A 13,880-nucleotide genomic window follows, 5' to 3' on the forward strand; every position below is an offset into this window, starting at 1 on the left:
TGGTAAGTGTCCATAGGATTTCACCCTTCCCTCCACTGGTTACCAAGGCTTCCAGGGACCAGTTTAGCATCTGGCCTTTAAGGAATCCCTTGACTCTTAAGCTGAGAGACCACACTTGTTCTAGCAGAGATTGCTTTCCTGTCTCCTGCTGCCTGCCAACAGCCAGGATGGGTGAGCAGAGGTCTCTGACATTTGTCCTATTTACTCTGCTGCACCTTCCTGTTCTCCAGCCCATAGGGAAAAAAATAAAAACTCAAAACAAAAATAAACAAAAAGAGGCTGTTGTAGGAAGAAAAGGACTAAGATGCTGATCCCCTTCACCCCCTTGGAAGGAGTGTGAAGTAGGTGTGCTTGTCTCTTGTTCTGTGTCTCAGCCCAGCAGTGCTGACACTGGATCCATTCTACTTGCCTATGTCCCATTGCAGGATGTCTGTGAACTCAAGGATGAGACCTCTTTCTTGTATCTACCCAATGCAGCAGCCCCACCCTGCCTGTTCTTCAACAAGCAGAAGAAACCCCTGGGACCCCCATTTCTGCTCTAAGCTTCACCTGGATGCAAGAAAACAATCACAGCTGCTGCAGTGCTGATCCTGCTCAGAGCAGGGCTTGAGTCTGGAGCAGAGCCATGCAGGGGTCTTGCCAGAGGGTCTGTAGAGCCTGTTTTACTTTTCCATCCACTGCTCTCAATGTCTGTACCAGCAGTGCAGATATTAGCACACTGAGAAGAGGCAAATGACTTCTCAAGCCTGCACAACATCTTGCAGTGAGGGGCTGAGTGGCCAAAACAAGGGACTGCAGTCAAGACCAAATCCTAGACCTGTGGACTTTCCCTGGTTATATTTCTGCCCTTCACATTATTGAAAATGATCTCCATGATTTTTCCAGGGATGGAGGTTTACAAAATGTTTCCCAGCAATCCTGCTTTTACTTCTTGTTCTCCTTAAAGGGGTGCATAGCATCATCTTTTCAATCAGCCCTTTTCTTAGTCACTATGATGTTCCACTGAGACTGACAGAAACTTCATCAACCAGCTCTGTTACCTCCAGTGGGTGGGTGTCATACATTCTGGTGGATATGAGTATGTCCAGCTTCTTTAAGCAGTCCCTAAATCTTACCTTTGGCACTCATATCTCCTTCCTAAGACATGCTGGTAAATCAGAGATTTGGGAGCAGGCTTTGCTTGTGACAGTGCTACAAAAATCCATTGATCATTATAGTCTTTTCCATGTTGTCTAGCACTGTACAGTTTCACCCATTCATCAGGGGATATTAATTTTCCCCCAACTTCTAGCATGCCTGTTGAGTCTCGTCATAATATCCTTGATGATCCTAAATAGTCTGGGTTGTAGATTATCTTGGACCTGCCTGAGTCCATGTCTGAATAAGTATACAAGTAAGCAGTTTAGTACATTCTTTTGCTGTCTATTGTATTTCCAATGCTTACATGCATCTCCATTTTTTTACATTTTAATGCAAGAAGTTCCCTTTTTAGTCAAGCAGGACTTCTACTGAAATTTCTTTGCTTCCTGCAGAAGGGATGGCTTGGGAAACTCAGGATAGACACTGAAAAATCTCTTCCCCAGGAGGGTGGTGCAGTCCTGGGATAGCATAACTGGGTGGCCTCCATTCTTGGGAAGTTTCAAGGGTCAGTCAACAGTTCTTCAGCTGTCTGATCAATATATCAACAAACCAGCCCCTCAGGAGCACCAGGCCTGAGTCAGTAGAGCAGCAGGAGAGCACAGTCCCTCTATGAAAGGACACTGCTGCTTTGCTGGCCAGGAGCTAGGGCCATGGATAATGTCAGCAAGACTGGAGAAATGTGGAGAGCATTTCCAGAGAGCAAAAAAAGAGCATGGAGCCAAATGATTGACCGTGCTTTCCAAACCCACTTTGCACAGTGTTTCAAAAGCCAAAACTCAACATGGTATTTACCACTCTGAGCATCTATCCAGCTGCAAGACAAAAAAAGGGAAGAGCTGTGAAGCTTTCCATGCTTAGGTCCAACTCTTCCAGAGCTGGCAAAGGGACACTGAGCCCATGTCTGGGAGCATTTCTTCCAGGCGTCTGTGGAGGTGCTGGCAAGTAGGATGTTGCAGTAAGAACTCACTGTGTGGGGTTTTTTTACACCCTCCAACTTTCCCTTGAAAGGGAGAGAAACAGCTTAGTCGGAATATGCAAACTATTGGCAGACTCCCATGTAGAACAGAGATGTGACGAAAAGTCATCCCTCCAGCAGCACTCCACCTATCAAATGCCCTGGTTTTCTTTTTTCCAAACCACAATCTGGAACACAAAAAAAAACTCATTTGAAAAAAAATTAAATTAAAAAAAAACAAAAACAGAAACACCAAACCCACGGAAGCCATCGTAACTTTTATCTCTTTCTCATGGGGTTTAGTGGCTGCTCTAAGAGAAATGCACTGATGAGTCCTGGCAGAGAAGAGCAGGGCTGCTGAAGAGGAGCTGGGGTCAGAGCATGGCTCCAGGGGCAGGATGTGCCCCAGCAGCCTGGGAGGATATGTCTCTGCAGCATAACTATTGTCCTCCCCATTTCCAGGAATACTCTTAGAGATCCATGAGCCCAGTGAAGAGCCTGATGTGTCACAGAAGAAACCAGCACTGGATAAAATCAGCTTTGAAGGGAAAAGATATTTTTTTTTTTTTGGTGCTGATCCAATTTCTGTGCTTTTCAGACTGCAGTATGACCAGGGCAGATGTGTTCTCCTAGAGGATGCAGAGCTCAGTCCACACACCAAGCACTACAGTTCATTCATCCACTCACGAAGCATCAATGCCTGGAGACTTTCCTGGGACAGGGAATTGGAAAGCCTGTGCGAGCACGTCAGTGGCAAACGTGAGATGGAGTGTGGAGGTGAAACAAGTCCATGGATGCAGTTGTGGTCTCAGAATGTCTGAGTTTTGCCCATTTCAGGCAGAAAGCACTGACTTTTCACCTGTGTCTGTACAGCTCACCTTTTGACCCAGGTGCTAATTATTTGCACCATGTATTTTCCAGGTCTGGTTAGTTTTCCAAAGTTTGGCTAAAGCAGGAGGCTTACAACAGAGCACAAAGCAGAGGGGATAGGTTAGGTGTCTATGGAGCAATAAAAAGGGGAAGACTATGGCTTCTATCTCAGCTGGACAAAACTCAGAATGATCTAACATGAATTCAGATTTACTCTAGTTCAAGCAAAGGGATTGAGAAAGATTCTTCCCTGCCTAATTTAGTCTAAAATACCATAATTTCCTTAGAAAACACAGTTGCTGAGGCAGCATCTGACTGTAACTGTTGATTATCTCTAACTTGCGTGTACTTCTCACCAGGAAACCTATAGAAACAAGGCCCCAGCATACCTTGTTGATATGACAAGGATTGCCCAGATAACATGGGAAACATGACTGGAAATCATGATTGCTTGGGGGAGTCCACCAAGCAGCCCTCAAAAGATGTGATCTCAACAAAATTAAAATCTATGGTGGACAAGAGGCCAGGTGATTGCAGAGGTGGTGTGAAATCAGTGAGGGTACAAACCCTCAGCATGTAAAGGGCAGGTGACCATCAGTTAGTGGTGGCAACTGCAGACTGCAGGGCTGTGCTCAGCTGGTGCAGCACTCTGCCTGGGAGCTCACCCTCTGAAAAGTTACCTGTTTCAAAAATCATGTCTAAAACACTGCCACTGGCCTGTCTTTGAACAATTTTGCTACGGAGTGCTCTGCCCCACAGGTGCTAGATTATAAAGCTGCCCAAAATCATCATTAGACATACTGAGCTGATAGGTAATAAAGTTTCATTGAGCAGTGGGGAATTAGGTAGGAGAAATATTCACAATAACCTGTGCTCATACATAACACTGTGTGCCAGACTGGGTGACACTGGCAGCTCAGAATTGTTTTGTCAGGTTTTACAACCAGGCAGATGGTACAAACCACCATCCTTGGATATATTCAAAAGCCATCTGGACATGGTACAGAGTGACTGGGTCGAGGTGGTGTTGCTCAAGCAGAGGGGCTGGACCAGATAACCTCCAGAAATCTCTTCCAAACTCAGCCACTTTGTGGCTGCATCTGATCCCCAGGAGTGCAGGGCTTCATGGAGTGAAAGCACTCACAGCTCCACAGTCATCCTGCAACAGTCATTCTGGGGTCAGAACCCCCCAGAAACACATGGCATTCTTGAAGGAGTCTGAGTTTCTAGACAGTTTTTAGCCTTCAACCTCCACACCCCTCCCTGCATAGTGCCACTGGGTGCTGCTTTCCCACACTGCAGAAAGTGCCTGACCCTGTTGCTCAGGTGTGTTTCTCATCATCCAGGTGCTGCTGCTTTTCCTTTGGTATGCCTAACACAGCTTTTCCCAGCTTTTGTGGCTGCACTCCTGGCTGACCACCAGTGACATTTATAGTCATGGATCCTCTGCTTTTGACCTGTTTGAAAACTTTCAAGGCTTCTACCACTATCACACTTCATCATCAGCAGCCTCTGCAAAGCAGGATGTTATGCACTGCAGAGCTGCTTCTGTGTGAGCAGTGAGGGTGGCATCCTCAGAAAAAAACAACTCTGGGACCTCCACAGGCACCCCCTTGTCATGGGGGAGGTGTTTGTGTCCTCCTGTGAGGTTGGGAGCTCTTCTGGCGGGGGCATTTGCCTCCAGTAGGGTCTCCCACAGCAGACGGGTCACAACTGAAGGGTCAGACAACATGGGTCCATGGGCAGGATGGGCTCAGTAACCTTCAGGCAGCCATCCTAGGAGAAGGACAACTCTAACTCCAAACCCAGGCAGATGGTGCTTGTTCAGCCCTGTAAGGCCATCCAGACAAGAGAAGGACACTAACTAAACCTACGTCCTGAGGACTTGGCTGTCACTGTCCAAGCTTGCTGGGCCCTGGCAGATGAACCTTAGGAGTAAAGGGTGGGGCCAGTTCTGTGCATGTTGCACCTCACCTAAAACAGCCACTGCACAGGCTGGAAAGGTGAACCCACACTTGAAAAGCTCCTGCAATGACAGGCAAGGGTTGAAATGTCAAGGAAAAAATGTGCACTGGAAGCCACAGACCCAACCCTGCATGCAGGCAGGACATCGGTCGCTTGATACTGACCCAGGAGATGACAGTCTTGTTCAGCAGCATCCTGAGTGACCAAGCAGTCTTTTTCAAGGAGAGCACTATCACACTTATATCAAAGATTAATAACAGGAGACACCTGGTACTGTGGGCCTGTTCACACACCAGGCACTCAAGACAAGCTGGCAACCAGTACAACAGACCAGAACAGGGTCTTGGTGTGATGGGCGTCCTCAGCTTTAGTGTAAGCACTGGGGCTGTTACCAGCAGTGGCCATAGCACTAAGTGGTAGAAAAGCAACTCAGAAGTCTCAGAACACCATGAAAATTCTGTCAAAAGCTCATCTTTCTACAGTGCTGCAAAGCCCACTTATGAGACCATTTGAGAAGGGGGATATTGATTTTGACACAGATCCAGTTACCTTGTTGCCACCCCTGCCATGTGCCTTTATTCATAAGGCTGTCCAAGATGAGTGTATCCAAGTGGTCTGTCCAGGATGAAAGCATCAAAATGCAAGCTGCCTGTCCAGAGACACTTAACAGCAATGCAGAGTAAGAAGGACACTTATTACAGCAGTTTTACCATGGTTGTTACCTTAGGAACTGTGTGATGCTTTTGAGTCTTGCCTTTTTGTACCCATTAGAAGATGATGATGATCTTGATTTGTGGTCTCCTGTCTCTCCATCCCACTATTCTGGGAAACATTAAGATGTACTCACTGCCTTTGTCTCTCTATCAGGATGCTTTATGTCTCCTACCCTGTTCCATCACTATTATTAATGGTTGCAGTATGTCCTCAGGCTGTTGAGTGTTTGAGACCACTCCTGGTTTTGGGAAAAGCGGTAGAATCAGCTGTAATCAGCTAATGAAGATGCCAGTCCATGGCTGCTCACTCTGCAGCTGCTCCTCCCACTTGTTCTTACAGGTGCCCCCACACCCAAGCACTCTCCACTGACACTAGGTAATGTTTTCATTGCAGCTCCTTGCAAGAAAAAAAAACCAAAACCAGCTTCATCTCCCTAGCAGGAAGATAACAGAAGTAAGGGCAAGGGAACACTTGGCTGCTTATCCAAACACCAGTCTGGCAGTCAGAATCAACAAAGAGCCTCAAAACTGCTATTAAAGTCAGCTGTGAGGCACAGCATATTCAAATAAACTTGTTTTCCTCTGGTTTTCATCCTTAAAACAAAACAAAACAAAACAAAAAACAAACAAACAAAAAAAAAACAACAAACAAACAACCCAGTGCAGGATTACTGCTTCAGTCCAATAAAGGGAGTATTTCTCCTACATAATCGGATTTCCTCAAAGCATTTTTTACTTAGTATCACCTGATGCCCTTGCCTTATGAAAAAGAAATGGGGCGTAAGAAGTGTTTTGGTGACCTTTTGAAAAGTAGTTCTTACAAAACCTTTACGAAGTTTGCAGATGGAAGAAACATGGTGGCATAGCAAATAATGGCTCTCTGTTACAGAAGGCTCTGGATCTGAATAAATCATTACAGTCTGGTGAAATTAACTTTAATAAATAGATGACAGAAATGCAACTGGAGGCCAGTAATGCCAGATGTGAGATTTGCCTTGGAAAGCAGTGCTGCAGAGAGACTGAAGTGTATCTGTGAGTGACACCATGAGCTCTTTGTGCTGCACTTAATAGGGACAATGCAGCCTTTAGCTGCATGTGAGTGAACAATGGCAATGGAAACAAAAGGATCTTGCCTCTGTGTACATCTCTGGTATGAAAAGCACTGGGGTGCTGTTTTTATCTCAAGAGGAAAAAGGAAATGTGAATATTCAATGAGGCTGCAGAAATGAGCAAGGTGTGCTGCAGTAGGAAGATTACCTCGAGCTGCACATCCAAAAGGGAGAGAGCATTGCTGAACCCTGCTGAGAGGTGGAAGGGACCAAAAGAGAGCACTCTGACAGCCCCTCTGGGTTTCAGTCTTTCCATCAATAAGGTCTCTGCTTTGCTCCTTTCTTTTTCCTGACACTGGGTATGTCACTGGGAAGGAGTCACTGATAACTTTCCAGTTAACTTCTTTGTCTCAGCATTGTGTCTGAGACTACAAACCAGGGCTAAGGCTGCACAGTTAGTTTCCTGCAGAGGTCATGGAGAACACCCCTTCTCCTGGCCAATTGCATTTTCTGTTTTAAACTCTCTCAGCTGTTTTATCAGAGCAAGTTTGGCATGGCAGTGAGTTAAAATGAGCACCATGTGCAGGGTGATCAGTGGCACAGAGTGGACAAGCAAGTCTCAACACACCACAGCCTGGGATTGACCTGATTGTACATCTGAGTCAATTCCTTTGGGTGGACAATTTACTCTTGAAGAATTGAAATTTTTAATTCCTAATCTTGCCTGCCCAGGCTCTTGACAGATCTCAACACTCAGAACACCCTCCTTGTTCCTGAATGCACAGCATGAGCCACATGAACAGCGTGTGTTGAGAACAGCCAGGACACTGCTTTGCATCCACCTGACCAAGCACTGTCTGTCTATCTTTCCTTCTGCAGCCTGTCCAGCCAGGGGACCTGTCTTCTCTTAAAATTTATTTGCCAAGCCCAGGATGTGCATGGTCCCAGGAGAGAGAGACCTTGGCTCTGCTAAATCCCTAACCACCTGATAATGAGAGAACAGCCTCTCCACAAGCATCAGGTGCAAATACCCCAGCACAGGGTCAGCAGAAGTGGATACAGACATCTGGTTTTAGCAAACCAGTTCTTCCTGAATTCCAAGCCAAGAGCAATGCAGCTTTTTCTCCTTTCCTGGGAGGAGGGGACTAGACTAGACCCCAGACCTCGGATGTTTTCCAGCAGAACATTTTTACAAGAACTTCAACAGCCTGCCAGAGGAGTGCCACATGGACAGGTAGACATTAAACAGAGCTGGTCCCCAAGGAAAGCCGTGGCAAGGATGGGGGAATCTTAGCAGCCAATTGCAACACAGCCCAGAAGAGGGAAGAAAGCTGAGAAGGCCCCAAAAATCCTGCCGGGAGGACTGGCCAGGACAGCTGCACGGTTCTCTGAGGAGACTCCTGAAACCCCCATATGCTCTTAAAGAGTGAAACAGCCTGACCACAAAGCCAGAGTGCAGCCCGGCAGGCAGCTGCTGAGGAGAGGAGCAGGAACTGATGCCACCTGACTGCCCCAGCCCCTTTCAAGTGTTTCTTTTCCCCCTCTATCTGCCCCAGAGCTGTCTCCCCAGACCCCACCACTGAGCTGATGTTAATGCAGCCCCAGCTGCCTGGGGCAGCGGGAGGCTGGCTGCAGAAACCCATCCCAAAGGAGCTTACTTGGAGCAGCTGTGAAGTCGACAGACTTCTCCTTATCTCTTGTGATTATTTCCTCCCCCTGCTGCATTCCTCGAATAGCAACGTATGTTTTGGAAATTCCTCTCCCGAAGAGTTTCAGGTTGGAAACCTAGGAGAATGCCAGAGCAGGATGGCGACAGAGGCTCCACCAGCCCTGGTCCTGTGTGCCCAGGTGACAGTGCACCCACGGAGGAAGCAGTGGTACCACGCCTGCTAAGCATGGGGTTTATGTTGTCCTGTCACAGTAAGCCTGTGGCTCAGCACATCACTGCACAGCAGTGCTGGCACAGCAGGGCAGCCCACTCCCTTCAGCCCCTGCTGCCCCAACCCCCAGGCTCTGCCCTGGCTTCCGGACTGTGCAAGCCAAAAGAAAAACAACTTCCTATGACAGAAGTGCTGCAGCTCCATAGAAGGGATCTGGCAGCAGCACAGCCAAGCCCTTTGGCATGTTTTACTCTCTCTGGTAGCCACCACAGTTTTGTTTGTGTTATAATACTAAGGTATTTGCAGTTGTGCTGGTTGAGGGAAAATATGCAGCCAGAGGTGATTCTTGTGAGCAAGGTATTTTGGAAGACAGATGGTGATGGACTCCTGGCCTGTGCTAGAGCACACTGAGATTGGTTTTTGACCTGAAAACCACATCCTGGGAAGTCAAGAATCAGAGGAGGGAAAGGGGCTGTGGCATGGTTGTACACTTTTCACCCGTGGACAGCTGCTTGGTGCCTTGACCCCCTCCAGAGGCAGCTGCAAATCAGGTACATAGGGCTGGCACTGAACCAGGCAGCAACGCTCTTAACCTCAGTCTGGTGCCAGCAATAGCTTGTCTGGCTGGAGAGCAGATCAGTGTCACAGATCAGGTACTTGTCTGCCACGTTGCTGGGGAGCAGAAAGAAGACACCCAAACATGTTGATGCAGAGGAGAGAGCCATGGGACAGCATGTACAAGCACCTCCTCACCTCTGAAAGCCTGGGCAGGCTGAAGGAAGGACGTCTATGTCACTATGTAGGTGCAATGAGTGCACACCCCTTTCCAGCAGGGACTGTGCAGATGCTTACATGCCAGACAGCCAGGAGGCACTGCTGCCAAGACCCCCTTAATCTGCCTGCTACAGAGCTGTCCTGCTTTTAGTGGGCTGTGGGCTTTTTCTTCAGTCACAGAGGCACTTGATCCACCAGTGAGGCCTTAAAGTCAGAGGGTAATTTCCTTGAACTGCAGACTGACTCATTGTGAGCAAGATGAGAAACAGGCTGCAGGATGCTAAAAAAGCTGGGCAACATGGGGATGGATCAAAAGCTGAAACCCCTCGGTTATGCCCACACTCTCACTTGCCCCAGCCGTGCATCATGCTGTGTGCCCATACTGTGTATGGAGCAATGTCTGTGTATATCTTACCCTGGATATAAAATACCTGGCAAAACATCACCCAAGGATCATGCATGTGGCCCTTCCCATGTGTGTTTCTGCAAGGTCCCAGCATAAAAAAAAGCAGCAGTTACACCTTGCACTGTACCACAGTACAGAGAACAAGGTTGCTGGGCTAGGCACCTGTGATTTCCATGATTCCAGGCAATTCTGGGTGGTTGTGGAGAGTCTAACTCCCACACAAGAGGGTCAGTTAAAGATTCAACAGCCTTGCACAACACTAAAATCCTATGGCAGAGAAGCCTGAGTTGCAACATTTTTTTTTGGCAACCTCCAGGAGATAAATTAACCTCCCTTGGCTGCAAATAGATTTACAGACATATTTCAAGACAGCTGATGAGTCCTGGGAGTTGTGGCTGTGCATGGGAGAGAAACTTTGGGTTGTTCTGGTCGCAAAGGCAGATTCCACTTTCATTTGGGACAGATGTCCCCTGTGTCGGGCAGGGAAAGGAGACTGCTTGCAGGTCACAGCAGCTGAAAGCAGCTTGGCCACAGCTTTGGACACAGGCAAGTGTGAAACAAGCAGGCTGAGGGCAGTGGTCCTTAGAAGCAAGGTGTCATGGTGTTGGTAAAGAGGTTCAGGAACCAAACAGCCAAGCAGGGTGGTAGTGGGTGGGGGGCTGCAACGCCTTGGGAAACGGATGCAGATTTTTGTACCCTGCTCTTCATTTGGGCTGGTTCTTGCTAGCAGTCCTGCAATACACCTTGAGGAACTACACAACTTTTCTCAGAGGAGTTTCTTGTTTCAAGCACAGCTTGCTCCCAGCACACCAGTATTTACACAGCACTAACTGGTTTCAAAACAAAGCACTTGAAGAATTTCCCTACATCCTCACAGCTCCATTTGTCACCCAGACTTGCTGCCCAGGTAAGGACAATGAACTGGTAAACTGTGGCTCAGTCTGTGTGTGGGGACCAAATACTTCAGCCAATCCCAACAGAAGAAAATGTATTTTGCTGCACATGTAAGACGGAAGATGACTTTGAATGCCAGATTCACAGCACTTGCATGACTAGTGGCATTATTCCTTTTCCTGGGAGGGGAAGTAGAGAGGGGGAGTAGCCCCAGGGAGGGGGTGTAGCCACTCCATTTCTTACTGTCTTGGCATTGGCTCCTTGTATATTCAGAGCAGAGGTACCAAATCTCCTCTGGTACACAAATCCTGCACAATGACTGCTGAGGACACTTGCTGGGTGCACAGCTGGGCAGGGAGGCCCAGCATGGGTGACTGCATGCTAAGTGAAGTCCTGTTTTTCCAGCCAGACTTTTCCCTGACCCTTCTATTCCCTCATTTTAATCAGATGCTCATAGGTCTGGGCTGTTGGTGGACAGCTGGAGAGATTCTGTGCCTTCTGACTCTGACAGATGCAGAGGGCCGAGTTTTGCATCACTAGTGCTAATGAAAATTTGCAGATCCCTGCCCTGTGCAAGGCCTCAGCTGCAGTGGGTGATGTACAGTGTCTGTATTGTCCTCCACAATGGCAGCTTTAGCTCTTGAGCTGCAGCTGCAGAGACCAGGACAGCCAACTTCGTGCCTAGAGAAGGATCATGCTTCAGGTTTCTTGTTCCTCTTTGCTTGCAGATCATAACCAGTGTGCATGTGGATATGGCATTTTACACATTTGCACAGCCCCAGCCAGCACACAGCAGGAGCACAAGTAGATATGCTTGGAGGAAGCTAAAAGGAGCTTCATGCTAAACAAGCACATGTCCCTGAGGTGGGCATGGGCAATCCCCGTTCTGCAAAAGGAATCCCCACATTTAGCTGTCAGAAGGACTGATTTGAGCCTCTCTTTGACATACTTCCTGCTCTCAGAGTAGCTCAGACCTTATACACATGCCCCAAATGAAGTTGGGGACAGGCAGCCCTGCACCCTCAGCCACCACAGCAGGAAGATGCCAAGTCACGCCTGCAGGTTGCCATGGAAACCGCAGTCACCACGCCTTAAATGCCCTCATATTTTATTCTGCCATCTGGCCTCTCCCAACCCCGGAAAAAAGTCAGACCTAAGTTAGCCTTAGGTGAACTCAGAGCCTGGGAGGCATGGCTCATTCCAACACCAGCAGCTGAGACCTCAGGGACAGACTGGTCCCAGCTGCCCGTGTGGGACTGTGAGGAAGCCCCATCACTGAGGCTGTCTGTCCTGCCAGCCCCACAGCAGCTAAGCAGAGCAGGAGGGCAAATGGGACCTCAGACCTTTTTTTCTGTTTGGGCTCCAGCCCCACCACAGACTCAGGGACTGGGTTTTTTACTGCTTCCCTGTGCAGACAGCAGGTAGCTGCCTCTCTGTCCCACAGGCCCCTTCCCCATGTGCTCAATGCTTCAGGGCCTCCTGTCTCACTGCTGCCTCTGTGTGCTCAGCAGGAGGAGGCCCATGGGAAGGTGGAAGTACATGCTCACTTTACCATCATCTGCACAAAAGGTTGTCACAAGGAAAAAGTTATTTGGATGCAAGGGATAGCTGCTGCTCTGCAGGAAGAGTGCAGCCAGGCACCAGAGGACTGGCAGGGTCTCTGGTCTTGGAGATATCCTGAATTCAAATTGATAAGGCTCAGAACAACCCGAACTGGCACTGGTGTTAGCCTGCTTCAAGCACAGGATATGCTAAGAGCACTGCAGAATTCTCTTCTGATTTATATGTTCCTCTGATTGTCTGCTAATATGAGCCAGCTGTGTTCCTAAGGCTCACAGGACTTCTGAAGACAAGTTTTGTGATCCCCATCTTTTACATTCGGAAGTGTAACTTGCACAACACTCACCTAAATCATCCCTCCCACTCTGGTGACTGAATGCTGTATGCATCCCCTGAGCCACTTCATCCTGGGCAAAGATGCAGGACACATCCTACCTACTGAGTCTCTTCTGGTGGCTGAAGGTGATAGTCACAGCAAGCCTGCCGGTAGAGAGGTCCCCATGAGGGGCCATGATTTAACCTCGGTAGCCTTCCCAAACAAAAGAGAGACAACAGCTGATGTCAGATGATACTGCATGACATGCATGTTTCGCTGCATGAGGATGTAACCAAAAACTCACTCACAATGGCTACAAAAGCCCAGCCTGCAGGGTCCCCCTCCTTTGGTACCTGAGGTGAATCGTTAACACCAGAACTATTTAGTCTTGGCTATCTCTAAGCAAAGTAACACATCAGATCACTCCCAGGGGCCGAGGCTGTGAATCAGCAACGTGGGCACCTCCTACAGACAATTCATCTCAGACACAGCCTTAGGGCAGACTGAACTCCCCCTTTCCAACTGGCTTCTGGAAGAGCTGAGTCTTGCCTGAAAACACAGGAGGTGGGCAGAGGCTGTGCTGGGTGAGGCCCCAGGCACATTTCTTTGCCCTGTTTTCAGAACAGTGGTTGATGGGAAGTGGTCTGGCCCCAGCAAGGTCTGGTGTGGCTCCTGTTGGTGTGTCCCAGGCAGAGCCATCCCTGTGCACCCTTCATCCCTATATCCCACATGTTCACTTCATGTACCAGACCCCCTGAGGCCAAAGATCCAGCCCCTCTACCCATACTCCAGACCCACTCAGACACCAAATAATGTCTCCCTGCACCAGCATTTCTTCCTGCCACATCTCCTAAGCTCCAGATGTGCCCATATGCCAGACACTCTACTCCAGCTCATGAGAACTTCATTCCCCCTCTGGGAAGCTGGCACCTCTCTGGCCTTGCTCTGGGCTCTCAGTCTCAGCAATCCTGACCCAGTCCAGCTCTGGGCTCCCAGAGATGTAGGAGCAGGCAGAGTCAGATGCATTACTCATGCTGGTTATACATTACTGGTTGACTGACATCCCCCAAAACAAAAGCCCATTTGTGTTCATATTTAATGTTTTTCAGGCCTGGTGTTCATAAAGGTTACTGGTTTCTGTTTGGGTCAAGAGCAAAAATGAAGAGCAGAAAATGGGAGACGGTTCTTGAATAAGCAAAACTTGTCATAAAAAAATCCGTGGACGGCTCCTGAGTTCTCTTAGATTTGAGTGCAGAGAGGAGACAGATGTTGCTGATGCTCTGCTGTACTTGCTGTTGGTCCAGAACTGGTGCCTGGGCCTGATTATACCGAATTCCTTCTCTTATATCTTCTCCCAA

The sequence above is a fragment of the Heliangelus exortis genome, chromosome Z (genome assembly GCF_036169615.1).
Source record: "Heliangelus exortis chromosome Z, bHelExo1.hap1, whole genome shotgun sequence".
In the NCBI taxonomy this organism is placed as follows: Eukaryota; Metazoa; Chordata; class Aves; order Apodiformes; family Trochilidae; genus Heliangelus; species Heliangelus exortis.